Raw genomic sequence first — 19,408 nt, 5'->3', positions numbered from 1 at the left:
TTCAGTGAAGATTTTTGCAGATGTCGGTTATATCTTTTTACAACAGTCCACAATGAAGAACTACTTTAAGTGCATTGCTACAAATATATTCATTAGCTGAGGAGCTCTGGACATATTAAAAGAACATAGTAAAGCAACTAATGATGCACTTGAGTGGTAACAGGTTGTCATTAGAGTAGCATCTGCTCTCATCAGAGTTAATTATTCAGTTGCTTTGTTTTCCAGGTAGGTGTCTGGTAGAATTTAGTAGAATCTTAATTAAAACACATTTTCAAACTCCTTGGATGCTCATCTCATCTAAAGAAATCAAGATAATTTCCACCGTAAACATCAAGCTTCAGTTGAGCCATCAAATGGAAAAAGGAACTCAGGCAATGTAAGTTTAGACATTAACCATTAGAATGCTAATGGAATACAAATAACTGTAAAATTCTGCTGTGATAAACTAACCTGTGCCCTGTTCATATCCCAATAACCAGTTATGGTACATAGTCAGGTAACAAGAGTACTAATAATGCATAATTACTTTCACTGTATAGTACTATAGTATTTAAAATCTGAACTGTAAAGGTACAGCATGTGTGTTTGTGCTTAGGAGAACACATATGTAGATGGCTCCATACTAGTGTAAAGATATACTTCTTTGATGAATCCTGCTGTCTTATTTGTGTCCGAGAAAATTGTGTCATGGCAGTTTGTCTGAACTGATTTTGTATTATAAAGCTGTTATTTCACAACTTTTTTTCATTCACCACACTCTCTTATGGTCAGCATTGAAGAACTTAGTGTTTTCCTTCAATGCACTTTTTCTCCTGGAAATTAAAGGAAAAGGGAAGTATGAGACCTTTGGATACAAAAAGCATAAATTGTTGCAATATTGATGTAGTTATGGGTGATGTGCTGCCAGTATAGTAACAATGGACACCCCATAGAAATTTTCTCTCATAGGATGTGGTAAACTCAGTGTACAAGGGGTCCCTGTTTTCTGAGAGGTAGGGAGGGCCTGGGGGGAATCTATTGATAGGTCTTCACTCTTAATTAAAAACTCTCTCATAATTATAACCAATTAGGGAAGCAACCCTACATCCTAAACAATTTTTGATGAAAATACTGCTGCACTCTGAAAAGTGACGCTGTAAAGATGGCATCCCAAGATCCCATGTTTGTTGTGTTTCAATGATTCCATATCAAACAAGCTCAGGTTAACAGTAAAAAAATATTTTTTTTCTAGTTGCCAGCCTTGCAAACTGATGCTTGCATCTTAAAACTCGGACTGTTTCTGTGGTGTATATAATGTTATCTCTATCTTTGTGGGAGATTAGGTACTGCATCTTTAAATCTCTAAAGACTCTCTGCTGCCTGCAGGCAGGCAGGCTTGTTTTATGAACATCAGTGCAGAAAATCATAGGAGAAACACACACACACACTGTTTCTTCATGGAAAGTTTACTTTTGTTCTGCTGGTCTCTCAATCTAAAATAAGTAATTCTAATAGAAAGTATCTCTTTGCTCTTCTGTGAATGGAAAAATATAACTAACAGAGGACTATTTTTAATGGTTAGGATGATTTTTCACAGGATTTCCTAATGGGTCAGGGCAGCAAACCATTTATGAGGCAGAAATAACAGTTTGGTATTGTCAAGGTATGTCAACACTCAGAACTGGGGAAGCTGATTCACAGCTGGAGACATACCTGCACTAGCTCTCATCAAGCTCATGTGCTAAAAATACAGGTAACAGCAAGCGGAGGGAGCTAGCCACCATGAGTTAGGGTGACTAGATACCAAGGGTGAAAAATCAGAATGGGAGTGGAGGATAATAGGCACCTATATAAGACAAAGCCTTGAATATTGGGACTATCCCTATAAAGTCAAGACATCTGATCACTCTTGGCTGAGTGCAAACTTGTGCTGACCCCTCAGGGGCCTGCCACATGTGTCCTAGGAAAAGAGCAGTATAAAGGTCCACCAAACAGGCTAGAGTGGCTGTAGGGGAAGCAGCCAGTGATAGATGTTACAGAGAGCAACCAATTAGGGCCCAGCAGGCCCATATAAAAGGAACTGCAGGGCCAACATGAGTTCAGTCTGCTAGCAGGCTCAGGGGAGTAAGAGGTGCTCCTGGCTGGCTGTAGGAGCAAAAGGGCTAGGGTAGGTAGTTACTGGTAGGACCTAGAGCAGTGAGAGAATAGTTTCTGGCTGGCTGCTGGGACTCAATTAAGACAAGGTATGGGGAAGTGGTCCAGATCAGCAATTACTAAAGAAATGCAGCATGAGGCTGCTATACTTAAAGGGTCCCTGGGCTGGGGCCCAGAGCAGTAGGTGGGGCTGGGTCCCCCCCCCCCACCAGCCACAGGGGGGGAAGTGGCTATGCCCTAAGGAAGGGAATTAGAACTATAACACCTGCATGGGGACTGATTCAGCTGGGAGTTGTGGTCAGAAAACTGAGCCCAAGAGGGGTGGCTCAGCAGGAAGGGTAGGGTCACTCAGGACTCCACTAGAGGGAAGGAGCCCCCAGCCAAGAAGCCCTTGGAGCGCTGCTCAATACCAGAGTAGGAGACTTGCAACCTAGCTAGACCAAGTGAGGATACTGCGATGGGCCCTGCAGGACTGGTTAAAGACTGAGCCCAGGGAGGACTGCAGAGAAGGACACACCAACTGAGGGTACCCGATGGCCCTGTTGGACTGTTTTAGAAAACTGGGCCCAGGGAAAGGGGCTGAAATATGTTGGGGATATTTTGGATTGTGTACACTGGAAAAAATTGCTTTAAAACATAACTAAAGGTTCTTTAGAAATGTTCTGAAAACGTTGTTGTTGAAGCACAATACGTCATGGCACGGAGTGGTGTAAGTCTTTGTTAGCACACATTTGGAATGACCTGCATAACTCACATGTGGTTTCATCATTCATGAGGTAATGCAGTCATCCCAAACTCAGACCATTAGAACCTTTAAACAACACCGTCATGTATTCTTTCTTTCTCTCTTGCTGACTAATATATGATAGATAAAGCAGACAGACGGATAAAGCTGGGGGATGATGATTATACCAGCTGCGGATCTTGCTCACCGTATCTTATATAAGGAAAATATGTATATTTCCAGTTTGCTGTGTGATACAGATAGAAGAATAAAACATTGTATGCTATAAGGAAATCAGACATGGTCAAATAGTCATTGAATAGTCTACAATATATGTGCATATACTCATATATAGTGGATTTTGTGTGCATGTATGTATAGTTAAGTGCAAAACTCTGTTCAGCTGTAACTATGGAGTCACAACCAAAGAGGGGATATGATAGGTGTATCATGAATGGCGTGGAGTAAATGAATAAGGAAGTCTTATGTATGCCTTCACATAGCACATGAATTGGGGGTCACCCAATGAAATTAATAGATAGAAGATTGAAAACAAACAAGGAAATACTACTTCCACAGGTTGCCTGTGCATTGTGTGAACTTGTTGCCAGGGGATGTTGTGAGGCCAAAAGCATAACTGGGTTCAAAGTAAATTTAGATAAGTTCATGGAGGATATACATCAAAGGTTATTAGCCAAGAGGGTCAAGGACACCACCTCTGACTACTAGAACCTGGGACTGGATGACAGAGGATGAATCACTTGATAAATTGTCCTGTTCTATTCACTCCCTCTGAAGCATCTGGCACCGTTACATGTCAGAAGACAAGATACTAGACTAGATGGACTATTGGTCTGACCCAGTATGGCCATTCTTTCTTTCTTTCTTTCTTTCTTTCTTTAAGAAGGAATGCATAACACACACTAACCAGTGGATTGTAATATCATACTCTGCTCCTATGACATGAACTGTTCAATATAGGACATAATCCAGTATAAGCAGCATCACCAATATAAAAGGTGCCACTAGCTGAAGTTTTCACACGTTGTATGTATGAATACAAACATGTATAATATGGGCCTGAACTATTCCCACTACAGTCCATGGCAAAACTCATTGTGTCAAATTCTCTGCTGGCATGATTTCAATGGCATTATGCTATCAGAGAATTTGACTCACGGACCTCACTGGGAGCAGGCCCAGTCCCATAGCGTATATGCTTGCATCATAGAGTTTGAAATGTACCTTAACATTCTTCTGTGTCTGTTTGAGGTGGCACATGTAGTCCTAGAGAAAGCTGCATTTCCTCTAAGCACAAGGTGGGTCAGAAGGTACAGCCTAAGAGAAGGAATGGAACTAGAGGGATGGAACATGATGACCAACAAAGGTATGGGTGAAAGCTTCTGAATACCAACTTGGGTGGGTTTTATTCCTCAAGTCACTGAATGCAATGATCTTCCCTTTTCATGTTCACTCTGGTCGAAGTCACTACAGCAAAAGAAAACAATGGATCCTTTGTCCAGAGATGCATGACTCTTCCACCCGAAACAATAAATACAACATAAGCGTATTAATTCTGCTTTGAAAAGTGACCCCATAAAATGGCACAATGGAGCTCCATGTTTATTTGGTCTCAGTGGTTCCAGATCAGATGCATGAGTTTACAAGTAAAAAGATGTTTCCCTCTAACTATTAATTCTGCAAACTCAACCTTGGCTCAGTCAAGTTAGGTTCTTTCCTTCCTACCCATTTTCTCCAATAATACAAATTCTGGAGGCCAAATTAGTCTTTTGGTACATTTCTGTAATTCCATTGTCTTCCAGTTATGCCCTTGCTAACACCTATGCAACCCTATTGCCTTGGGTGTAGTTGCCCAGGTATAGCTGACTGGAACTTAGTAAATGTTTCTGTTGCAGGTGCACATGGAGGAATAGAACTCTGCTCACTCCCCACAGCTGTGCTGCCCATACAGTGCTAACATGGGGAACATGTAGCAAAATCTGATTTTTGTCAAAAAGGGAGCAGATAAGATTCTGAAACAGACAAGTTATAGAGCCCTCACTCTACATGCACATAGCATTAATGTGGAAGAGCCAGCCCTACCTCACTATGGTCCTTATAAAATAGGAGGTGGGCAGAGAGGGAATATGCTCACTCTGCCCAAGACCCCTTGTTGGCTAGAAGATTGGGAGAAAATTCCCCCATAGACTACATACTACATCCCTGCCTCTCACTGGAGGAGAGGAACACCACTCCAGAGCAGAACTCAGCCATGCCTAAGTGATTGGTTGCCAGTTCCCTGGTTACCTTGGAGCCAGTTGGCTGCCACAGGGACAATACTAGGAGCTGAGGGTTTAGGCAGTGAGCAAGTGTTACTGCTGGTGCGGAGGGAAGCAGGCCCAAATGTAGCTTGACCTTCTGGCTTGGGGATTGATCCAGTGAGCAGGCCTGGATACAACTACAGTCGAGCTGGAAGAGCAGCTGGGGAAGCCCAGACCTGCGCAGGGTAGATGCCTTGTGATACAGCAGACTAGGATTCACTACTCCAGGTCTGCACCACACCTGAGTACTAGTGACCATTACAAGGAGAAGGAAGTACCCTATTCTGGGCCTGGACTCTGTCAGGTAAGACAGCATTACTCTGCATTTTTAAGCACTAGGGACTTGGTCTGTTTGTATTATTGTAAGATTCCCCACAGGGCCCCCCGAACGGTCCCTGCCCAAATAAAATCATTGGTGCTATGTCTGAGTAGGGTATCTACTTCTGCGGTTAAGTCTTGCTTCCCCAAAGGATGTGGAAAGGAGCAAGTGGGACTTTCCACCTTTAGGCATGGGATTTGGGGACCACATCTGGTGAACTGTGATATCCTGACACAGTTAAGATGCCATTTTTGCATTGTTACATTGATTCTAACTCCCCACTCTTCTGTGTGAGTTGTACATCAATGTAACTCAAATTTCATTGGCTTAATGTCAGTGTAAACATGGTGCGAAAGGATGGAGAACCGGGCCCTTAAAGACTATACCAGTTCAAGCCAAAGATGCTGTTGTAAACTGTCTGTGTTCATCTTGCAAAAATAATCTGTCATGAAAGACAGACATACACAGTATCAAGTAAGCAGCTCTGCCTGTGAAAGTTTTTGCTTGCCTGATCCCAAACTGTACTTTGTCAGTGATAGCTTCCACTGCCAACAGTGCAGTAACTCCAGTTGTAGCTGCAGCCTGTGATATAGAGGCTGGAGTAAAACCTTCTTGGTGACATTTTGTTGTGTGGGAAAGCTTTTGGAAGATGCTCTGATAATACAATATGGAAAGCAGGCTATCTTAGCCATGTGCTATGCTGACTTGGAATACCTCCTGCTTGGAGAAGATCCACTGGCAAGTGCTGCAAGGCTTGAACTGTCAATTGAATGTTTCATTTTAAATGTGTTCTCTGGTATATGCATAGAGTTATTTTGAGACTTTGCCTTCTGGGTTGATACATGATGGCTTTTCTATCTAGCATCAGCATAGGTGTACAAATAGTTCAAGCGCTTAGGGGAGTTGTACATGGAGCCAATTAAAAAGTAAAGGCTGTATTTATTTGGAGGAGTGGAATAGCCATTACAAGCTTCATTCTGGAGGCAAATAAAAGGTATAAATATCAGTCGCATCCACTTTTTGAACAAGATTATCTGGTAAAATACCAAGAACCAGAAAAACCCAAACCAGTCTTTTGGGGTGGGTTTTTTTTTCATGGCAGAGCTTACACACACACACACACACACACACACACACACACACACACACACACACACACACACTAAGGAGCACCATGTAGCTGTGTGCCCCAGGAACACCCAGCTATAACTCTGTCACAATTTGGTCTTGGTTCTCCTCTTGCTTCAGGTGGGGAATTAATCTGTATCACTCCTTTCCCTAGTACAGATTATTTGGCTTTGTGCACCAGCTCAACTGGGTTAGCCAGTGTGTAGGGAGGTGGAGTCAAAGCTCCAATCACTGACCCGCAGAGAAGCGGGAATTGTGGCTGCAGTCCCCCTTGCACTGTCACCCCCAAAGGTGGGTAGTCCACATAGTGACATAAGGCAGCAACTGGCACCCTGTGCATGTAGGGCGAATCCTGCTGTTACCTTAGGAGGTGGTATTATTTCTACTGCAGTAGTGCTAAAGACCCTAGTTGTGCTAGGTACTGTCTGAATATTGTAGTGAGGTGGTGTGGCTCCCTGCCACCCCAGAAAGGGACAAGCCCTTCCTGACACCAGAGTGGGTGGAGGTAGGGAACTCTGAGCCCACCCCTCAGAGGGTCAGGCGGCGCCCCAGAAGTACAAAGCCTCGACCTCTGAACTCACTGGGGAGACAGCCGCTGGGGAGGCCAGATGCCTCCAGCCTAGCCCGCGACTGGGAAGCCCCTGCGGCCCTAGGGGCACACGAGGACTGGCTGGGCCTGCCCCAAGCCCGCTAGCTGGAGGAGTTGCCGGGCCTGCCCCCCGCCTGCTACCCCCAGGAACCCAGGGGATGCCACTGTGACCCAGCTATTACCCAAGGGGGAGTTTGGAAGTAGCCCGGGGCCAGCTGACCCTAGTCTGGCTGCAGCACTGCCAGTGCCTATGTCAGCGTGTTGCGGCCAGGATCCCCACTGGCACAGCAGTGGGTCTTCTGCTGCTGCTAGGGCCCCAGGCTGGGACGCAGTGGAGTGGGAGGGCCCGCGTCCCCCCTGCCACCCAACTCGTGGGTGGCCGTCTTCCCCTCTCCCAGGTCCTTTGGGGCCTGGGCTTAGGGCTACATTCGCGCTGCTGCTGCTCAGCCCTGCCTGAGGGCCTGAGCACCTCGCTCACCCTTGCCCCGCCCGGCTTATTGATACTATTTGTACTCTTGCTGCTCACCCCTGCCTGAGCGCCTGACTCATTGGTGCCCTACCCTGACCCTAGGGACTGGGCTTTCTGCTGCTATTGCACTACTACCGCTCAGCCCCTGCCTGAGGGCCTGACTCACTGTTGCCCCACCCGGCCCTGGGGCCCGGGTTTATGGTGCTTATTTCAGTTACTGCAAGGGCTGCTGAGGGAGAGTCCCGCGGCCGAACTAATTCCCCAAACCTCAACTGTGTGTAGTGAGTCGGTGTGGCTCCCCACCGCCCCGGAGAGGGTCGAGCCCCAGCTAGCCCCTTTACAACACGTAAGACACAGTCCCGATTACATGCAGTTTACAATCTAAGACAACAGTCAGCACTTGAAAGATAAGAGTGAAAGGGATGCAATCAATAAACATTTTATGTACGATATATAATTTATACCCATTGATTTTTTTTTAACAATGTGAATAGATAGACATGGCAGTCAGCTACATCCCAGTCTATCCTTGATTAGTTGGCTACTGATTTGTAAGACCTCAGTGCGGAAGAGGGCCCTGAGGAAGTATCTGAAAGGGGACAGGGTAGCAATCTTGCGGATGAGATTAAGGAGGGCAGTATGTACATGGGACAGCATGGAAGAAAGCATAGAGATGGCTACAGGGGAAGTGAACAAGTGGTTGGGCGAGCTAGTGGCATAGCCAGAGAGGAAGAAGCAGGGTGTGATGCATATAAGAGACAAGCAGGTAAGAGGATAACATTTCCACAAATCAAGTTAAGCCTTTGGCCAGCTTATGCCCTTCAGCATGTCCAGAGCTGTTAGCAGGGCCAACGTCACCCCCTTGCCTGAACAAGGGCAAGGTGCAGGATTTTGGCTGCTTCCTGAACAGGAAGGCAGAAGGAAGGTCTTCTACCACCCTTCCCTACCCTTGCCATTTTGCACTAGCAAAAGTAGGGTCAGAATACAGCCCTTAATTTCCAGGGACAATTGTTTTCTTATCGAAAGGCCATTTATCAATGTGCTGCTTGATACCTGCCTCTCCTTGCACCTGGGGCATCAGTGATGCTGGTGATTAGTCTGCAGCCGTTACTCAAGGACAATGTTCATTATTTTCATGGGAGCATGACAGAACCTAACTGTGGCTTAATGTATGGTAGTTTTAGACTATACTAATCCTAAAAAGAATAGAATGATACAGACTGGCCTATACACTGGTTTTCTCCCTGCTCTACAGTGCCATTCATGATGCAATCGGAAGGCTTGGTACCTCATGAAGGACTTGTATACAATCCATAGCACGCATGCTACTTCCACAGCTGTAAAGATACTTAGCATCCCTGTGCTTGTCTATTTGTTTTAGCTTCTGTTCATTATACTGTATTTATTAGCCAGAGGTCCAAGCTTGTAACTTTTCCTTTGTGCAATTGTGATTCTGCTGCCTGTAGTCTAAATAAAAGCTTGAACCCAGGGGGGAAAACACCACTTGATTATGTGACAGAAAAATAAAAGCATTAACAACTATGCAGGCCAGTCTCTGCCTGCCTCCCGTATGCCAGATTTCAGCTGCTTATATTTTGTTCATGTATTTCCTAACACAAGTCCGTTCTTCTGCTGGGACACACTAAGTGTTTGTAAGATCAGAACCTGAGTATCAAGGAGAGACTGCCTCTGTCTTAGGTGTAGAATCACTTTGTTCTGCATGTGACCATCCCACGTTGTGTAATAGCTGAGCATGCTGAGGGGCTTGATATGTCTGTCACGCAGGGCTAGATTGTAAATTTGGGCATAGCTCCAAGCAAAGGCTGCTCCATCCCATGACTAGCCTCATGAGGCAGTGGGGCACTGGCTCACCTCTGAGTTACTGTGCCGAGTTACCATTCTTCTCCTGCTTGCTCTGTTGGGAGCAAGCAGCAACTTGCAGCACCTTCAGTGCTGGCTCAGCATTGCTGACATGAGTGTGATGGCAATGGTCCCCCCCCCCCGCCCATTCCTTGCCCCTGCTTACCTGCTAAAGGGAAGGAGTAGTGTGGCACACTGCAACCACTTACCCCTGGGTGCCTGGACCAGTGCATAAGAGAGACTGGTATGACCAATATCCTCACTCCCTTCCAAGTCGCAGACTAGGCACTGATCACCTCCCTACTAGCTTTGGTTATCTGTTGCTTTTCTTTGGTCTTATTACATTTGTATTACCTGACTAAATATAACTAATAAAAATGATGGCCTTTGGCACAGAGCATCCTTAGCAAAGAAATATAAAGTTGGGCCTGGAAGACACCTAATACCAGCCAGGCTTTGTGGGGAAGAAATCAAACTTCAGCAAAACATTCCTGATCTCAGAAGCTGCTTTCATTTGCAATACTTCTCCAAGCAGGATTTAATGGGCTGGGGGAAAGGATGGAAGGGGAGGGTTGGTTGGTTTGTTTGGTGTTTGATTTGACAAACTTGAATGATATTTCTTAAGCCTATTTCTCACCTGACCATTTCATGCTATCCTCACTCGCTTGAAGAAGGCTTTTTTCTGGCAGTCCCTCAGCCTATGAGATACTAAGATACTGCAGGCAGCCAGAAATTAATAGGCTAACTGCCATACAGAAAACAGGCAACATCTTACTCCTTATTTAATCAATATCAACAGACATATTATCAATTACATATCAACATGCACAATTATTTGTAACCCATTAGTAAATAATCCCATTAGGCCAAGTCCTGTGGCCCCTTGCACACCGAAGAAGTCAAAAACTACAGTAGGAACACGATGTTTTCATAGTATTTGTCAGGGACAATAGAAAATGACCCAGGAGCAGGAGCTCCGAGCTCTGGGGCAGCTTCCCCCCACACAAGAGCATAGGGGGGGAACAGGGATTCCTGCAGGAATGGCCAGTAGATTTGTGAGCTGCTAGATTCACTGCACCATAGCTCTGTGTAGGCAGTCAGTGCTGTGACCACAGCTAGGCTATACAAGTGGTCTGTGTCCTGTCTCTATCTCTACAACATTGTACAGTTTTCCCCATGCTTATTCTTGGGCTTTGCCTGACAGCTTAAAACGTCATACTTAGTGATAACAGGACATAAACTATCAATACACAAGTATTGAGTTAGTCCGTACTGTGTATCACCTCCAGTAATCCTCAAGGAATTGAAATGCATCTCAGAGAGAGCTCATTACTATAATCTTTAGGCTGAAAAATCAAGGACTTGTCTTCTATGGGTGGTGCAAGAGCCTGCCATTGTAGACTGTGGTGCAGGACCAGGGCCTAAGATCCAACTGCAGGACCAAATCATACCTTCAGCTCCGCCTGTACCATTGGCTTATAGACACTGGGATCACACAGATATAAGTGAGAGGAGAGTTTGTTGACTGTGGGGCTGCACAGGTACTAATGATGCTGCAGGACCCAGAACACAGCTTGATTTTTTTCAGTCTATAGGCAGTTTACAAACCAACAAAAAAAAATCATCCTTTTTGCTTGTAAGCTGAGCAAACCTGATACGGAGTCAGTGCATAGAATAATCCCTTATGCTAGTTTTGCAGAGCCATTTCCAGAGTCAAACTCCACTGTTGCAGTCTCTGATGACAACCACTATAAGAAGAATGAGGAGCCATTTAATATTAAGTACACAAGTTCTTCAGTATTAACAGCCTAAGGACACCTGTTTTATTGTTGCTGCATCTTTTCAAGGCTCTAGTACTTCATGAACCCTTGATAAATGTTAATGGCTGTTGGTATCACCATAGAATTGACTGACCTCATCCAAGATGAGGGTCCTACTGTAATAGTCATTCTACAAGTACGTAAGGACAATCTAAGGATCCCATCCTGCATTGCCATCTGTGCAAGTGGACGGCTGCACCAGCACCGAGCCCCACTGAAGTCAATGCATTCTGTCTGCACAGATCACAGTGCAGAACCAGGACATTCTGACAAGACAGACAAAAGATCTGGTGAGAGGGAGTATTATCCTCATTTCACAGATGGGGAAGCAAGGCCCAGCGAGATTAACTGACCTGTCCAAGCATGTGGCAAAACCAAGAACTGAACATAGATCTCCTGAGTCCCGGTAAAAAGAAACGGAGTACTTGTGGCACCTTAGAGACTAATAAATTTATTAGAGCATAAACTTTCGTGAGCCACAGCTCACTTCATCGGATGCATCCAATGAAGTGAGCTGTGGCTCACGAAAGCTTATGCTCTAATAAATTTGTTAGTCTCTAAGGTGCCACAAGTACTCCTTTTCTTTTTGCGAATACAGACTAACACGGCTGCTACTCTGAAACCTGAGTCCCAGTACAGTGCCTTAACCCCAAGGCCATCCCCCCTCTAAATGATGTCTAAATACCTTTATTTGAAATCTTAATCAATCCATTTGCAGCACAGATTATCAATGAAAATAAGATGATATGGTATTTTAAACCTATGTTTATGTATAGGGTGGCCAGACAGGAAGTATGAAAAATTGGGACACTTTTTTTCAGGGGGGCATAGTTGTGCATATAAGACAAAGCCCCTAATATCGGGACGGTCCTGATAATATTGGGACATCTGGTCACCTGACAGGTTTCAGAGTAGCAGCTGTGTTAGTCTGTATTCGCAAAAAGAAAAGGAGTACTTGTGGCACCTTAGAGACTAACAAATTTATTTGAGCATAAGCTTTCGTGAGCTACAGCTCACTTCATCGGATGCATTGAAAGCTTATGCTCAAATAAATTTATTAGTCTCTAAGGTGCCACAAGTACTCTTTTTCTTTCTGGTCACCTGAGTTATATACTCCAGTGACAAAATTTCCTTCCTCCAATATGCTCTAGATTTAGTACATTCCCAGCATATGGTAATCATAAGCATGCATAAAAACAAAGGAAAGGTTAGCAAAGTCAAAACAAATGCAAAATTGCTGAGAGAGAATTCTCAGACCTGAAGTTTTTTTCCACTTGAAGATGTGTGCCCTTAGAGGGGAAGTTAGTGTCATCACTTACTGACTGAAAAGAAATATCTCTTGGCTGTGTAGGTAGCCAGCCGCCAGTTACATTTCCTCCTTTCCAGACAAAAGACAGTGGCTGGCAAAGGCAAAAAGGAAACGAAGAATAAAACATAATGGGAGACAGAAATAATATAACACAGATTGAAAATCTCTTTTCTATTTATTTATTGAACCACAAAGAAGAAAAACCTGCAGCATGTTCAGATAGGGAGCTGGATGACAAGCTCACAAAAGCAAAGGAATTCCAAGTTAGGGCTGAAATTCTGTCCTTATTACATCCCTTTGCACCAAGGCATTGCAGCACATGAGGGAAGTGCTGCTCATAATTCCATAGTGAAAACCTCCACTGACTAGCACTTAAAGCAGGAATTTAACCACTTCGTTATGTATGAAGACTTACAGTGAATCCTCCACAAACTTGCTGCTCTTCTTCTTTGGGCACCGAATAAATTTTCTGAGAATTTTCAAATGAATTCACTCATTAGTTTGAGTTAAGTGTCTGATACAAGTTTCTAAACTTCTTAAAGGACCCATTTAAAAAAATGAATCTTAACTCCCAAATTATCTTCTTAATGGGACAATAGAGACCCTTCAAAATAACCATAGATACAAAACTCACTGATCTCTCAATTCAAGATATATAAATATTTAGGATTAATGGTCATTCTTAACTGTCATTCCTGTTCATAACAGAAAGTGTCTCTTTCACCAGGACCTGACACAAAAAAGTCTCTGTTCCAAATTTGCTACCATCTCCTATTCCTGAGTGAAGCTGGAGAGCTGTCATTAACAAAAAATCTCTTTCAAAATGGTTACCACTTCTCATTGTTCACAATAGAAGTGAAGCCAAATTGACTCAGCTGGCCCCTGACCAGCATTTAAATAAAATCCAAAGGGAGGATACTTCAGTCATGCCTCTAGCAAGGTCTCTATTGCCACCCCCTTCAAATCACACCACTTCACACTGTGCTCCAGAACCCCCAACATGTTTACCGCTGTGGCACCTGTCTCCAGGGGAGGGTGGAAGGGACCTGCACTCAGATTAGGGAGCAATAGCATGGGAATGGCCAGCAGACCAGAACTCTGTGATGGCCAGAAGGAGGCAGTGTGGGCCGTGAACACTACTGTGCCTCAAGGGTGGCTGCAGTGTGTACTTTTCAGGAAACAAGTCTGCCATTTTCCAGTGAGGTGCTGTTAATCTAAGGTTTTTGGCAAAGGGTTCTGTGGGAGCCACTTGTTTAAAATATTCATACTTCTCTGGGAGGAAAAGGAGGATCGGGAACCGGGGCTGGCATGTAACAGTCACTCCCAGGGAGAAGAGTAGACAAACTGGATTCCAAATGAGACAAAGTGGGTGTGGGGAGACAAGGTCTCCTTCAATGACCTCTCAGCCTTCAGATCAGAGGGAATGAGAGAAGACGATGCCAAGGAGCATAACAGAAGCCTTATCTCTTCAGGTGGTAGCCCGAAGAGCACATGAAGGAAAGGAGTAGGATGAAAGAGGCTGTGTATCAAGCAGGGCTTGTAGAATTGGGAGGAGCAGAGCCTGAGGAGCAGGGCTGAAGGAATGTGTGTGTGTGAGAGAGGAGGAGAGTAAGGATACCAGTTTAGGCCCGGACTGAGAGAGAGGTCACCAGAGGTAAAAAGGAAGACAGACAGTATGAGGTAGAGAATAGAAGGGGAATTGTAAGGAGGACGGGAGTAGAGGAAACAGGAAAAGGAAGGGTGGAGATGTTGAAGTCATGTGGGTAGGACTGAGCGATGAGAGTGGGGGTCAGGAACCAGAAGACAATGATGGGAGGGCTCGCAGTGAGCAAGTGACAGAGGAAGAAAGAGGAGACTGAACAAAAGGCCATTTCTTCTGGAGGCCTGTGGTATGAGCCAGGGAAGAGACCATACCAAGGACTGCTTCAAACCTGCTGTAGGTGGCACCAATGGGCTTGTTATAGGCGGAAGAATTGGTGATGGCTGCAGTCACAGACCATGGTAACCAGTGAGCTCTGGTGCGAGAGCACCATTGGTTCTGCTTCAGTTTACATGTTGTAGTTCAGAAGGAATGGATCACTCAAGGGATTAGTTATGTGACTTAGAACCTTTCACTTTTAGGTCACCAGTTTAAATCGAACCCAGGATCCAACTGAGGTTCCCAGTATATTCTGAGCTGTTCATTTACTTTCCATTTGAAAACTGTACAGACCCCCACCATAAACAGTCTGAAACTAATTGTGAACATGAGTGCACCTTGCTTGCTCTCCATCTGGAACTGTAGCTAGGCATTAGTGGAATGATAAAATGCTGTTCCTCTATACTCCAGTCTCTTGTTTCACTGGAAAAATGTTTAGAGTCTCTGGGGGAAACAGATGCTCAAGCACCCCATTCACAGCATGCACCCTTAGGCCTAAATATGTTATCGATTTGCTAGTAAGCAGAAGAAGCATTAAATATTACTGACAGTGATGAAGTATGGCAGGGATCACTTTTACCACAACGTGTTGTGTTTTTTGTACTTACTTCGCTGACTGGTTGGAAGGGTAAATTAAGAGGAGATTATTAGATGAGACCTTTATGTAGTTTGCTGCCCCGGGATGGTCACTCTTCTAGCTGGCTAGCAACTGTGGCAAACTTCTTAGCCTTGACAATGGAGATATCTAGAGTGGTAGCCAATGGAGAGAGAATACTAACAACCACAGCTGTACTAACAACCAGAGCTGGTCTCTTTTCAGAGATTCTGAGCACCTGTAATACAACAGCCAAGCCTTTCCATCCACATGCTGTTGTTTAACAAATACCTCTGACTATTGCAGCTAACCTCAGTGCTTTCGGTCTCAGGTCCTGCTGGTGCTTCTGTACTGCATCTCTCAGCTTTTTAGTTATAGGCAGAGGAAATTGGTTCCCAAGTCCTAGTGGTTTTCTCTTCCATCTGCAGTCCCGCCTGAATAGGATAATGTTGATCGCTTCCTCCCTTGCCTCCCACCACAGTGGATAGGGTGAACGAGATTAGATAAAAGAACAGGAGTATACAGACTAACACAGCTGCTACTCTGAAACCTGTCATTATGCAAGGTTAGATAAAAATAACCTACTAGGTAATACACCTATATAGCAATAGAGATGGCAGCCCTGCACCCCAGGGTCAGTCTTGCACCTCTCATCTTGGCATAATTTGGAGAAGCCATAATATGAAATGCTCATGAATACTGGATATGTTTTAATAAGTGACATTTATTTGCTAGTGAGCAGAAGAAGCAGTAAATATAATTGTACATCAAGGATAACTTTTACCACAATGTTTTGCTTTTTTGAAAAAAAAATTTCTAGCAACAATGCTCATGTGGTCAGCACATGAGTGATCAGTCCTGTGGGACTGTGTCTGTGACCTGGCCAGAAAGAGCAGAGAAGCTGTAAGTGGCTCGGCTATAGCAGTTGACGCGGTTTAAGCTCTGGCTTCCATCTGGATGACATCTCCAGGTCAATCTTTGGTGTCTAGTAAAACAAATCTAAGTATTTTCTGGTTTTAGAGTAGCAGCCGTGTTAGTCTGTATTCGCAAAAAAAGAAAAGGAGTACTTGTGGCACCTTAGAGACTAACAAATTTATTTGAGCATAAGCTTTCGTGAGCTACAGCTCACTTCATTGGATGCATTTGGTGGAAAATACAGTGGGGAGATTTATATACACACACAGAGAACATGAAACAATGGGTTTTATCATACACACTGTAAGGAGAGTGATCACTTAAGATGAGCTATTACCAGCAGGAAAGAGGGGGGGAAGGAGGAAAACCTTTTGTGGTGATAATCAAGGTGGGCCATTTCCAGCAGTTAACAAGAATGTCTGAGGAACAGTGGGGGGTGGGGTGGGGGGAGAAATAACATGGGGAAATAGTTTTACTTTATGTAATGACCCATCCACTCCCAGTCTCTATTCAAGCCTAAGTTAATTGTATCCAGTTTGCAAATTAATTCCAATTCAGCAGTCTCTTGTTGGAGTCTGTTTTTGAAGTTTTTTTTATTGAAGGATAGCCACTCTCAGGTCTGTAATCATGTGACCGGAAAGATTGAAGTGTTTTGAATGTTATAATTATTGACGTCTGATTTGTGTCCATTTATTCTTCTACGTAGAGACTGTCCAGTTTGACCAATGTACATGGCAGAGGGGCACTGCTGGCACATGATGGCATATATCACATTAGTAGAGGTGCAGGTGAACGAGCCTCTGATAGTGTGGCTGATGTGATTAGGCCCTATGATGGTTTCCCCTGAATAGATTCGTGGACACAGTTGGCAACGGGCTTTGTTGCAAGGATAGGTTCCTGGGTTAGTGGTTCTGTGGTGTGGTGTGTGGTTGCTGGTGAGTATTTGCTTCAGGTTGGGGGGCTGGACTGGCCAGTCCTTGTTTTGTTTTTTAAATGTGTAAACTGCAAATACTTGGCTAGAGCACACAGCAGTGTACTGCTAGGTTTTCCTCTCTCTGACTGCATCTGTCCTTGAGGCAACAAGAAGCAGCACTTTAGTCACCGTGTGCAAATATATATTTACTAGAGTAGGCCCAGAAGCGTTTTTCAACAACTTGCTCTGCCCGTGTTGTTAACACAATATTGTACATGTTTACCAAGTGACCAGCTTGAGCAGAGTCACAAATGTTTCTCTTTACAGTGAAAAGTAAGCAGAGAAGGTCTAAATAGAAGTTAATGGCAAGCATGACTCCAATGTATACATTTGTCACAGATCTAATGTCAAGTCAGCAGAGGCTCTTTGATGTCACATAAACATGTCATTTTGAACTGACTCAGTTTTGCTGGCATTTCATCAATGAATGCACAACAAACAGCTCCAATTATGCTTCATCACTGTTTAACATTTACCTCTTTAAAGTGCCCATCCATTACCAGCAGGGTGGCTTGCAATGTTTAGTCTCTGGTAAAGATGGTATTCAAGGACCCTAAGCCCTGAGGCAAGTTCTCTCTCTTTCTCTGTGTAACCCACTAGTTCAATTACTGTGTGGTTACAATGAATTCCTTTTGATTTTTGTATTCAAACATAGATAATATTTAGACAGTCTCAAAAAGATACATTGGAAATCTCAATTAGAAAGAGACACATTGGAAACATGGCAATTTCCTGTTTAAGGAAGCTGGGGAAGGAACTAGTTTAATCAAGTATTATTTTATTTGCCCAGTTTTTACTTATATCTAGAGCCCCTTACAAAATCTTACTCACCTGAGTAAACTTGACTCGCATAAGCACTCCAGTGAAAGTCAAGGACTTGCAAAAGTAAGGGGGCTGGACTTTTAGGGGGAGATTTCCAACAGCACGGAAAGCAATTATGTGCCTCACTCCCACTCAAAGTCAATAGGCTTCAGATACCTAACTCTCCTTTATGCCTCTGAAAACCTCCCATCAAGATTAAGGTGCCAGTTCAGCAAAGCACAGTAAGCCTACGCCTAAGTCTACCCATCTTCATCAAAGCACTTAAGCAGATGCTTACTTTTAAAGTCAATGAGAGTTAAGCACGTGCAGAAGTGCTTTGCTGAACTGAGGCCCAGATACAAACCAGACATTTGGTTTACAATAATATATTGAAAAGAATTTAAAAAAATTATTTGAATCTTCACTTCCATGCTATAAAAATACAGCTCTTTAGCTAACTGGGTGGAGACATTAGATAAATTATATTACATATAGGTTGTTTCATATAGCTCATGGATAATAATAATGCATAGTTTGAAATAGTAGTGTTACCAAGTGCTGTGCTTATGGAAAATAATACATACATTCTGTTCCCTTCTCTGCTAGTAGTTAAAAAGTAATGAGTCCTTTTATGCTTTCTTTACATAATAAGCTCCAGCCAGAAAACTGGATTTTTCCAAGTCAATAAAATAAAAAGAAAATCCCGATATTAAATGAACAAAGATGAAATGGAGTAAGTCTTAGGTTGTTGTGGTTAACAGTCAATAAGGAAACCCAGAGTTTATTTGTTCTGCTAACTTAAAGAACATTAAGCTGTAAATTTCTAACTCCATTTTATTTTAGTCTTTGAACTCAGTTCATGAAAATTTGCCTTCCATTGTTTGGTGTCTTGTTCAGTTGTTTTAAAGCACTAGTCAGGTTACAGATTCCAGGCGTGCTCTTGCTAAAAATCCCACTGATTTTAATGGGAGCAGTACTGGGTCTTTCATGGACTGCACAGTATAAGTGGTATTGCAATGCTCAGGAACTTTTTTATTTTTAAAGAAGGTTAGAACTGAGGGCCCAATGCTGCAGTCCTCATATAGGCAAAATGAGTGAGGCTTTGTTTGGAAAAAGGACTGCATAACTGGGCCCAGGAGGTGGGTATAAGGAGAGAAATAATCCAAAGGGGAAAACAGGCATTGAATGCCTGAGGGTAGAGGTGGATAAAACTATTCATGAACACACTTCTGAAAGCCGAACTGCAATAAGGATTTGACCACTTTCTGTTCACCTGTCAGAAAGCTTTTGTAGGACCATGTTTTGTTTATATGAATGTTTAGGCAAGTGCTGAAGTAGGGCATTCATCAGCAAATGAACCTATTCCCACTAAAAATGATCGCTTTAGGTCATCTGAACAAAAACTATGCCATATGACTTGGTTGACAAAACACAGTTTGAATAGTGAATTCTGAACATTCGATGCAATGGTGATGGGCATGGTATTTAATGTTGCAATATTCATAGACAGATGAAGATTTCATGATTCTAAGGA

At 43.6% G+C, this 19,408-nt stretch overlaps 1 long non-coding RNA gene across 1 annotated transcript in view; it reads left to right on the top strand.

Annotated features, from left to right (window-relative positions):
• The first annotated feature begins 239 nt into the window (after positions 1-239).
• LOC122458170 overlaps positions 240-19,408 on the top strand; it is an 84,145-nt gene continuing 64,976 nt past the window's right edge. Inside the window, exon 1 of the long non-coding RNA XR_006278072.1 lies at positions 240-376. This is a non-coding gene — a long non-coding RNA (uncharacterized LOC122458170). The remainder of the gene's footprint in view (positions 377-19,408) is intronic.

The sequence above is a fragment of the Dermochelys coriacea genome, chromosome 11 (genome assembly GCF_009764565.3).
Source record: "Dermochelys coriacea isolate rDerCor1 chromosome 11, rDerCor1.pri.v4, whole genome shotgun sequence".
Lineage (NCBI taxonomy): Eukaryota > Metazoa > Chordata > Testudines > Dermochelyidae > Dermochelys > Dermochelys coriacea.
The sequence above is the reverse complement of the archived record's forward strand: the minus strand, read 5'-3'. Positions and strand labels throughout refer to the sequence as shown.